We start from the raw sequence: 11,582 nt of genomic DNA on the forward strand, positions 1-11,582 counted from the left end.
AGTGACAGGGCAACCCTTGATCACAGTGTGATGCCCTCTGTACCAGGGGGCTCAAGCCAATTTACCACCCTGTATGTGCAAGGCACTGCTAACTTCATGTCCACAGATTCACAAGAACCAGGAACCATGAGGCAGCTGGACTCAACTAGGCGTAGCATGATTGAGCCAGCAGGCCAGCATCCATCAGAGATTGTTGGGCGTGCTTCCCTGATCAAGTTCAAAAATATTGTGGCCAATGTATCTGACCAGGAAGACTCCTATGAAGAGAAAATCAGCAAGTTAGACTCGCAGAAACATCAGCTACAAAGGAACCACTTGCTCCACTTTGCTGATAAAAAGGAGTCTGAGTCTAGCCCTCAAAAGAATATTCTGAAAAAATCCACCCAGTCAGGGAGGTGGGGGGAGTTCTCCATCAAGCCCGGAAGAAGGGAGGAGTCAGATGAGTACTCCCCTGTGCGAAAGAGGGAGTCCAAGGGAAGTGACCCAGAGAGCCCACAATACAACAGGGGAGAAGAGTCTAGGCCCCATCATTTTGGGAGAGGAAGAATCAGGGAGTGCCTAGAGGATAGGGATGGGACCTTAAATAGCAGCAGCTCTGAGTCTGAGGGTGAATGGACCAAAAAAAGGCTGCCAAACAAAAGAGAACTCTGGTGAAAGACACCATTAGACAGATAAAAGTCATTAGAAGTTTCATTAGCCTGTATCATAGAAATGCCAAATACTCAGTCTGGGAGCATCATGAGCTGTATGACCAGATGATGACATCATTTGGCATTAAAAATGATCCAAATTCAATGGAATTTACCAAATGAACATTCTCCCGAGAATACTCCAGCTTCTTTGCTGGGCTGGAGGATCAGATCCACTCAAGGTGGTCTACCTATAAGGAGGCCATCTTGAATCACTTCTCCATGCACCAAAACCCCCAGGAGGCTCGCAAGGTGGCCTACAACCTGCAGTGTGGAGAGAATCAGACCCCGAGAGAATTTGTCCAAGAATTAAAGGGGGCATTTGCATAAGCCACTAGGCGGGTGCGCACGAACAGTAGGGAATTCATCACTACCTACTTCCATGCACTCCCCAAATACATTATGACACAGTTGGTTAGGGACATCCACGATGAAAGGACCCTGGACTGGGTAACAGAACAAGCTACCCTAATCTATGAGGTCCAAAAGCAAGTAGAAAAAAGGAATTCCCCCCAAAACCCCAAACAAACTTAAACCTTTGCTGCTGCCAATGTGGCAGAGGTGAAGGTTACCCCCATTTTGGACCTAGAACTGGGGGGGCCTAAAATATACTCCCCCACTAACCAATCAAACCAGAGGCAGAGAAGACCCTCTGACCAGTCCCAAGTAGGTGGTAGCTAGGTAGGGTACCCCCCACAAATGTGTCACCTGACCCTGCCACCTACATCAGCCCCCGGTACAAGGGGAATAGACCCATCTTGGGGTATCTATGGACTCCCCGGCCCAGGAGGGGATCCAATAAGATGAGTACGGCACCAGGAAACCTCCCTCCAAACTTACTTCAGGAGGGCAGTAATCTTCCACCCGCTAGTTAGGTTTCTTCCCCAGGTACCCTCAAGACCCCAATGTTCAGAACAACCCTCCTTTCTCCCCCCACTTTCAGGAGTCTAGACCCCCAAATCAGGGAGAGGGGAAGTCAAGGATGGAGAGCTACCAGGGGAATCCTCAATACCCAAGTTCCTCAGGGAGAAGAGACAGTTACCCTTCCCGAGAGCAGCCAAGATTTGACTCTAGACCCCTATATCAGCCAGAGAGGGTGTCACAACTGGAGCGCCAAGTCCAGAGCTTGACCCAAGACCTGAGTCACATGTTTAGGGCTCAGCAGAACCCTCAGTTGAACATGGCTTCTCAAAACAGCTCGAATTCAGGGTCTGGGATCCCGGAACAATGACTGGGAGAGAATCCCGACAACCGGCAGGTTTCCTGAGGAGGAGGCTCGGGAGGAAGGGGGATGCAAAGCCCTAGAGGAAGCTTCCTTCCTCACCCATGAAAAGCCCCTAGAAACTTCTGAATCTGAACTCAAATCTCCTACCCCCGAAAATCTGCAACCTAGGGAACAGAGGGTAAGTAGAAGAAACAAAGAGACAAAGAAGATCCATTTTGTGGAGGAGGGCTGCGTCCTCCAGTTTGAAGGGGAAAAATCTTTGGTAGATTCCGGGAAGAAAGTCTTCTCATTCAAGATGGGGATTCCTCCCAAGGAAAATGGGTCCCAACCGACCATAACTCATACTGGATAGGTCTAGGGACTGACCTAGAACTGCCTATCCCTGAACCCCAGAAAGGTCATCCTAAGAGATCAGAATTGAATGAGGGATCCTCCCCACAAACTGGTTCAAGTGACTGGGCCTCATTACACGGATGGCGGTAGGGATTTACCGGTACCGGTAAAATACCGGTACCGGTAAATCCCTACCGCCTTACTACGAGGTCCCTTTGCAGGTTGGGGGATTTAATGCCTGCTTTTTGCAGGCGTTAAAATCCAACCCGCTAAGGGACCTCGGAGCTAATTACGGCACCGCAAAATTGCAGTGCCGTAATTAGCGCCTTCCCCATTCCCATAGACCCCTATGGGGCCGAAATGGGAATGGGGAAGGGCAATGGCGGAAGGGGGATTTACCGCCCCTCCAACCTTGGAATGGGGCGGTAAATCCCCTTTCCGCCAAGGCGGTGCCGGTATTTTACCGGCATGAGCCATGGCGCTAATAGCGCCATGGCTCACCACCTACCGGGTAATGAGGCCCACTGTCTCCAGGAAAAAGGGGACAGCACAGAATCAAGGGAAAAATGGGATTCCAAAATCCCACCAATCTCAGAATGCTAAATTTTATTTACAGATTCTCGAACTGCAACACAGAAAACTGGCCAAGATCCCACAGTTTCAGAGTACAAAATAAAGAAATTAACTGCCCAGCTGCCCAAAATACCCATTTCCTTTGCCCCCTGGAGAAGAAAGAAGGTAGGGCAAGGGCAGTGTGCAATTCCAAAGCTGGTGGACATGGTAGACACCGGATCCAAAGCCATTCCTCTGTCCAAAAGGGCATTTGAGCAACTTATTTTGGACAACTCCATAACTCCAGGGACTTCAGATCTGGAGATCAAAATTGGGCGACACAAGATGAAACACCCGGTTGTAGTCATAACTTCAGAGCGGACCCCCTGTCTCTTAGGGAAAGACCTCCTTCGGAGGTTGTCTCCACTAATCGACTGTGTGAACAAGGTCCTCTGGACGCAGCCTAACCAAAAAAATTAAAACAGAGCGCCAACTATGTCAGTCTAAATGGCACATGCCACATGGTTGAGCAGCGATCTCACAAAATTGAGTTCCATTTCAGGAAGAATCAAGTCCTCGACATCACTGTAATTGCTGTAGGACAACAAACTGGTGATGGGAACCCTTCTCAATTTCTGAAAAAAAAACCTTCTTTCCAGTTCCAAGTGGCATTCCACACTGGAAGGAAATACCCTGAAATGTTATAGCGATCCACAATTTGAAAACCCACATCCCATGATGAAAAGTGATGAGAAGCCAGTTCAAAGCTTGGCTGATATTCAGAAAAAGGGTGGACAGCTGTTCCTCCCCATTCAGTTAGATCAAGGAGGGGGAGCCTGTTCTCGCCAGAGTAGGCCTGAATAGTAAGGAAACCTTCATCAGCAAAGTGTTATTCAGGAAACTCCCAAAAGATCAGACAATTCCTACTGTTGAGTCGATTTATCAGTGAGTATGGGGTTTGAAAATTCCCTATTCCAAACATCTCCTGCTTAGCAGGTGCATGGTAACATTTTTTGTTTTTGGTAAAAGCATCAAGCATAATTGTTGGGTCGTGCGAGGTGTCCCCTTTGCCTTCTACTTAGGCAGTAACATTTTCAATCCAGTCACAATTAATTTGGACCTCATTAATTGCCAAGTCCGGTCCCAACTGGAGGGTAACCCAAGGGGCTGTGACAATCCTGAAAAAGCCTTCTGGTCAGCTCCATTCCTACCTTAAGCAGTTGAAGTTAAAAAATAGAGAAGAGGTCACCATCTCAGGTCAGGCCCAACAATTCACCATCCCACTCAAATTTTAGAGAGCAGAACTTGTGGCTGATTGAAGAGCCCTGTGAGGATAGAGCACAGGAATCATCTAAATGATACAGCTAAGGAACTGGAACCCGGATGGAAGAAAATCATATTCATATAGATAACAGGGTGTAATTTACTTGGTGTTATTGTAAAAATGAAAAAGAACATGTCATGAAAATTGCAAATTGTGTCATTGTTCCATTGAGTAATTTACTTGGTGTTATTGTAAAAATGAAAACAATGTCATGAAAATTGCAAGTTGTTGTCCTTGTTCCATTGTTTTAAATCTTCCGAGAAAAATGTCAGTAAAAAGTACTAAAACTTTTTTTTTCTATCTTTTATTAGAGCATTAACATCCTTTCATTCCAGCCTGGAGAGGAATGCCCGAGGATCTGGAAGCGAAGGAAGGAAAGAGAGTGCCACACCATACTCTCCAACCCAAAGACATAAGGGGATCCTAGAGTGCTGCTCCCTGATGAAGGAGCATTCCGCCAAAGGAAACCCCACTCTGCCCTAATCTTCCCCAGCAAAAAGTCATGCAAGAGTATGGGGGGGGGCAGATCTCTGGGGTGAATTTATGGCCCTGAAACAGAAATCCCTGTCACCTGAAAAATTGCATAAAACAGTGCCACCAAAAATGGCTGTGCTTTGATTTCCCTGGCACATGGGTGGGAAGCATTAAAAAATTTCACCAAGGAGGGCTCTGCACAATTGCTTTTATTCCATTTTGAATGACCAAAAGTTAAACATTTGACCAAAAAATGGACTTTGCGTCTGCTTCTCTTTCATCTGAATAATAAGAAGTTATGCTCTGCATTCAAAAACAGCCGTGCATTTGTTTTTCTTGCATCTGAACATCAAAGTTATGCACTACATCCAAAACGGCCTTGTCTTATTGTTAAATCACATGAGGGGCAAGGATTTCAACATTGCAACCGGACACAGCTTTTGTTTTCCCTTTCATGTGAACAGCAGTGCTCTAAACATTGCAAGTAAAAAACGGCTTGGCTTTTTCTTTTTATCTCGTGTCAAATCGAAGAATGTGTAGGGGGCCTACCCCTCCATGTCAATGGATCAGTAGCAAATGCAAACCCACTCAAAAGGACAAATTAAAAAATCCCTTGAACTACAGAACCACATCTCAAACATTAGAATAGATTCTTAAACCATTCACTCTTTGCATATCTCTAGGCATGTTGGACTAAGCGGGCCTACAAAGTATTTGTTCACCCTAGTTCATATTGTATTCTTGCCCAGATTTTACAGGTCACCAGTGACCATATTGTGGAAAGGCAAGGTAGTCCAAGTTCGAGCCTGATCGCCTGTACCGGGATACAGGGGGGCAGGTTCAACAAGGTATCCTTCCCTCTAACTTACCCAAGGGAGCCACCAACCGCCATGGGAAAGCCTCTAGCACATACATCATGGTAGGGACAATTGAGGTCTTGTATACCAGAATCTTAGCTTCTATGCATCTTCCTCCCTGAGAATCAATCATTTTTTTGAGGGCGAGCCACTTTTGGCAGACTTTCTGGGTAATAACACCCACCAAATGGGCACCAGAGAGATTTGTCCTTATGGAAATGCCTAGTAATCTATACTCCTTAGTCCTTTCTAGCTTTTCCCCCCACCTACCAATTGTGTGGGCTCTTTACAAGTGCCCCATCACCAAGGACCATAACTTTGGTCTTATTGGTATTTGCTCTCAGGTTTAGGTCAGTCGCAAAGACATATAATGCTTGTAATGAACAATGTGGCCCTATTGTTGTACGATCTAATATTTCTACATCATCTGCATTTGACATGCACGGCAGCCCCTCTTCCTGTACTGTGGGAATTCAACATCTCGCCTAGCCTCTGTATGATCTGGGAAATGTATAGGTTGAAAATCAGGGGGGCTAATAAGCACCTCAGTTTTAATCCCCTCTTGGTGGAAATGGGTGCTGATAGGTCCCCATCCTGGGAGAGTCCAATTCTAATCTTTGTCGCACTGTATAATGCTTTGTTAAAATAAAGCAGGGATGGATCTATTTGCAAGCAATTTTCCAGCATAGCCCACAGTTTTGATCTTTTAACGCTGTCAAAAGCAGCTGAGAAGTCTACGAAGCAGACATATAGCGAGGTCCCTGGGTAACATTGGCTATCCGACATTAATGTCAGTAACGTCCAGATTGAATGGGATGTAGCACAGCCCTTTCTAAAGCCTGTTTGGTGGTAACTTAGTAGGCCCTTTTCAACCACCCAAGCAGTAAGTAGTTCTAACAACAAGTTGGCAAATACTTTTGAACTACAGTGCAACATAGCCAGCAATCTATCGTTGTCTGGGAGATCACTTGGCCCCTTTTTATGTACTGGAATTAGAATTGCGGTTTTCCTAGTTCTTGGAATGATTCTTGTTTCATAAATATATGTGAACAGTTGTTGTAGAATATGGGCCCAAAGTGGCGTGTCTGCCTTCAAAACCAGATCTGAGAGGCCGCCAGGGCCTAGTTTTAATAAATAATATAATCCTCTAGATAGGCCCTTTTTATGTGCAGGCTCACTATTGAACTTGCCATAGATTTGGCTTCCCAAGACCAGTTTCGACCACCATCAAAGGACCTTTTGATAAACCTGACCCAGTTATCCTCGGTTACCCCTACCAGTTCTCTGGGGTCCTCAGCATTTGTTTGCGATCCCCTCAACAAGTGCCAGAATTCTTTGGAATCACTTATCCTAACTAGTCTATTTAGGAATCTCCAACCCGTGTAATTTTGAGAAAACCTGCGATTTCTGAGCTAGTTCTTATACCTGGTCCTAAGAATGGCTAGTCCCTTTCCCTTTTCACCAGGCAACAGTGTGCTATTTCTAATTATATTATGTTTCGTGTATCAGCGTTTAACTCACGCTTCTTTTGGCGATAACACTATCAAAGCGGCGAGTCGCCCTGCAGCAACCATTTTGTTTAGCAACTTGTCTATGCTCCAACGGATCGTGCAGGGAGTATAGCTTACTTAAATCTTTATTATACTGTAACGGCAGTTCACTTTCAGAAAGACCAATGTTTCTCAAATATAGATTCAGCTGCTCAATCATACTCACTGACCAGCAAAGTCTGTTTCCCCCCGGATTGACCACTGGGTTGCATCCCAGTTTTGTTCTACCAATCTCCTGGATCCTACCATAATTCATTAACAGTATTGCACGAACACTTGCCTTAGTGGTTATCATCTCCAACATTGGGTTAAGCCCTGCCAGATAGTCGTTTATAAATATGAAAACATTTCGACTGCTGAAGTGACCATTTGACCAAGTTGTTTTACCTATCCCTTCTCCCTGACTGGTAAAAGTTCAAACTTAGCCAGGGCTCCCAACAACTCCCCGGCTCTCACCTTCACAGACTGTCCCATTTTCCTACCAAGCCCCACCCCCTTTCAAGTTCAAGCATACAGTCTATATTGAAATTCCCAGTTATGACGATAGTTTAGGCACCTCCCTGGGGGTTATACAGGGTTGCCAGCAAGGTTGGCACAATGCAGCCTCCTAGATTCTTTATGGATGCTGCTAGGAAGTTGGGGTGGGCCGGACCTGGGCAGTACTCTGCAAGGTTGGAGGTTACTCTGGCACTAATACAAAGGCTACCCTTAGATTTACCTTTTCAGGGAACCCCTGTCAACCCGGAAGATTAAGGAGTAGCCATCTAGGTCAAACATGTCACACAGCCAGGTCTCCTGCAGACAAAAACACATGGTGCCGATCAATATTTTCAAGATTTTGGGGTTCAACAAAAAAGAACTGTGGCCTCTAGAATTCCATGAAAGAATTTGCAGAGCTTCTGTGGCTACCTCTGCCCACTGTCACTGTAGTAGCAGAAGTATCTCAGCCCATCTTCCCCTCTGTCTCAGAGGTTCTCAGGCCCCGTCTCCTTACCCAGGATCTGCTCAGCGGTTCCTTGGGTTGCCTTGCCCTATTACCTGAAGTTTTTAAAGCAGTAGGGACAAAAACCAACATTTCAAAACCCAGCTGGCTTAATGCCCTGATGTTTTTACATATCTGTTCCACCGCCAGATGGGACACAAAGGTTGCCACCACCCAATTGCCGGCACTGTTATATTTGGGGAGTTCCAGCTTACTAAGATCCTTTGTCGTGATCAGGCTTAGGTCAGGGATCATGTGCAGAAGCTAGAGCAACCAAGATCTATTTAAGGAAGGGTTGTGCCCTGTAGTGTTTTTCTCCATAAACATAATGTGTAATAAGTCTGCACACCATACTGGGTCAATCTTTTGTGGTCCTGTACTCCAGCCCCTGGGCCTTAATTGTTCAACCCGGTTAGCCCACCATAGTTGCACGTTAGAAGTCGGTAAATGGGCATTTTGATATTTCATGATAGTTTCTTGGGGGTTAACTTTTGGAAAACAGCTTCCATTGGTAATGCCGGCGTCAGGAAGAATTCCCCTCTGGCATCGCCCCTTCTACTTGGCAGAATCACTTCTCCAAACATTGTTGTGGCCTCCCCACCGGAGCCTCCCCACCTGCAGGTCCCACTGGGCACACCTCGGTCGGCCCTAAGCCCAACGCCAACTTGTTGCTGGCCTTTCCAGCTGCACCAGTGGCCCCATAGCGGGGACACCAGGCATAGATGCCTTTTCCAACTATCTGGTGACCCAGCCATCAATGGGAACTTTGGGGCGCACCTGTCTGATCTGCCCATCCTCTAGAGTATTTGAAACACTGACCCCCAAACCCCCTTGCTCATGTGTTAACTTTTCAACTGTCCCATAGCAGACTGATTTTTTCTCCAGCGTCACCAAATTGGCCCCTTGTTTTCTTGGCCTCTTCTTTTCCAGTCTGATGTTGCAGCGAGGTGAATTTGGTGCATTTAGCATCAAAGGTTCAGGACTGATGGCCTCCAGCACCCCACTGTCTGATTCGGCTACTATGAATACCCTTTCTTGATGGTTCTCCTCCTCCCTAGGTGAGTAAGTAGCGCTAATCGTGTGGGTGGCTATTTGTTTATCAGTTTCCTGGTAGAATATGCCTTTTGCACTTTTTAGTAGGCATACTATTCCAGCCATCTACTCTTTTAGAGTCCACTGTTCCTCCACCATGGTAGTACAGAGTAGGAATAGAGCCTCGATTTTTCCAGAGCCCTCAATATGTTTTTCTCTTCTAAGGGGATGGACTGGTCAATGTCCTCACCCGGCTCTCTGATTTCCTTCAAACTTTCCTCCCTGTCACTCTCCCTGGGCGCAGATTCCATGGAGGTCATACAGTTTTCCAAGTTAGGTGTACGGGAAAGATTAGAGGACATCACAATGGGCCTCATTCCGAGTACGGCGCTAACCAATGGCGCTATTAACGCCTTGGTTGACGCCGTACCCGGGCCGGCAGCGCCTTGGTGGATGGCGGAATCACCGCCCCATTCTAAGGTTGGCGGGGCGGTAATTCCCCATTCACCAAGGCTCTTCCCCATTCTCAAATGAGCCCCCATAGGGCTCAATGGGAATGGGGAAGATGCAAATAGCGGTGACCGTTCATTACGGTCACCGTTATTGGCTTGGAGGCCCCTTTGCGCCCTCGACTTTAACACCTGCTCAAAGCAGGCGTTAAGGGCGAGGGCGCAGAGGGAACTTGGAGTATGGCAGTAAGGGTATACCGCCACCGGTCTCGTTACCGGTGGCCGCTATCCCTTACCGCCATACTCGGAATGAGGCCCATTGTCTGTCTCAAAATCTGCCGGTGCCATTGAGTTCCTTTTTACTACAAGCCAAAGTTTCAGCAACAAGCCATTGTTATCTATTCACGTTGCAAAGTCCGACCCTGAGTCTTCAGATAGCAGGGTATTTGCTGTAGCCAAGGGGACTACCGGAATAGCTTTGTGGGTGCAAAATATGTTTTTATCTTCGACTGTGTAGGGATATTTGTGGGCACTGGCAGCACAGAAATCTTTTTCCTGTGCAGGACTTATCTTAAAGTCGATTTGTTCATAGTCAGACTTCTCATCCGTTTTCCCTGTGTCTTATTTTCCCTGTAGATGCTGAATGCCGGGGGTATCACCATTTTTCCAAGGGGAGTAGCACAATTCAGGAGGAAATGTTCTGGAGTAAGCAGAGATTTTAAGTCGGCTTTAATTTCGCCCCTGCCCCATAAAGCAGCAGGACTTTCAGTCTGCTCAGTAATTCACACAGACTTGGATAATCTGGGGGGCAAGGACAAAGTCAGACTAAACACCTATCATGCCCCTGTGTATGCATCCAATCTGCTCCTTCCACCAGGGGGCTGGGTCCACTCCCATGTGGACTCACAGACCACATCTTCCCACTTCTGCGCTTGCGCTCTGCGCACGGAGTGAGATTTTATGGGCAAAAACTCCTTGCTGTGAGCTGTTCAGCTCCGGAAGGCCAGGCCAGTTCACTTAAAGGGCCAGTGTAGGTGAAATCACTGCCATCACACGTTCCCTGTATTTGAGCCTTGAATATCCAGCAGAGTGGCACACAGGTACCACATACCACTTCTACCCACTTCCGAAATAATACCGAAATTATACTCAAGCTAACAAGCAGTATAAATAAATACTATGGACTTGATTTACATTGCATTTTTCAATTAGATTTTCCCATAGAAAATGATTTTGCAAATCAGGCCTCATGGCTACATAGACATACATTTTATGTCGACCCAGGATATCCCAGATGCCTATAAAAGGAGTGAGTGGAAATTGTGCACCTTCATGGCTGGGACAGTAAAATGAGTCCATGTTTCCTTCCAGCTTCCCCGTCCATAGAACCTGGCCGTTTGTGTCTATTCTGAGCTTTGTTGTGGAGTAAGTAGAAAAGCGTTCCGTGTTGTGTTTTCTTCGGCATGCTTTCTTCATGCCTTGGTCCACCTTGACACTTTGGAAGGCTCAAAGGTCGGACCACTGCCAAGCCATAGGTAGGCTTTGTGTCCTTGAGCACTTTGCACAGAGGAACACGCCTAGGGCTTTCGTAAAAAAAATATGTTTTGTTACCATGTCATAAAAGAGGACCCCACTCCAGCCCCCCAGCCCACCACAAAGTTGATTTGCTCACTTTTCAGGGAACTGTTGCAAACTTGGCAAATACGAATTTCTGACATACAACCCATCCCAAAAGTTGTTGTGGTCTTATGGAAGTAAGTAGAAGGGCTTTGCTGTCTGCTTTCTCTTGGGCATGGCTTTAACTTTCTCAGGCTCACCATGCAGTGAGTAAATTAGAGACATACCCTCTGGCGCAGTGAACATGACTCTCCGGCTGTCTCTCCTTTCGGCACTTCACTCCACAGAATACAGTTGAGACCCATGATACATTTTGTATACATAGCTCTTCCACCTTTTCCTTCTCATGCCTTCCAGAGCATCATATATATTCCTTGCCCTCATCCCAACTATCTACCCGACCTTGCTCCCCCCTACCACTACTGAACGCTCTATCATACTCCTCCTTTGCCTCTCTGACAGGAAAAAGTGCTTCAACACCGTAACTTTTGGCAGGAG

The sequence above is a fragment of the Ambystoma mexicanum genome, chromosome 3q, assembly GCF_040938575.1.
Source record: "Ambystoma mexicanum isolate Mex_15411 chromosome 3q, UKY_AmexF1_1, whole genome shotgun sequence".
Classification (NCBI taxonomy): Eukaryota; Metazoa; Chordata; class Amphibia; order Caudata; family Ambystomatidae; genus Ambystoma; species Ambystoma mexicanum.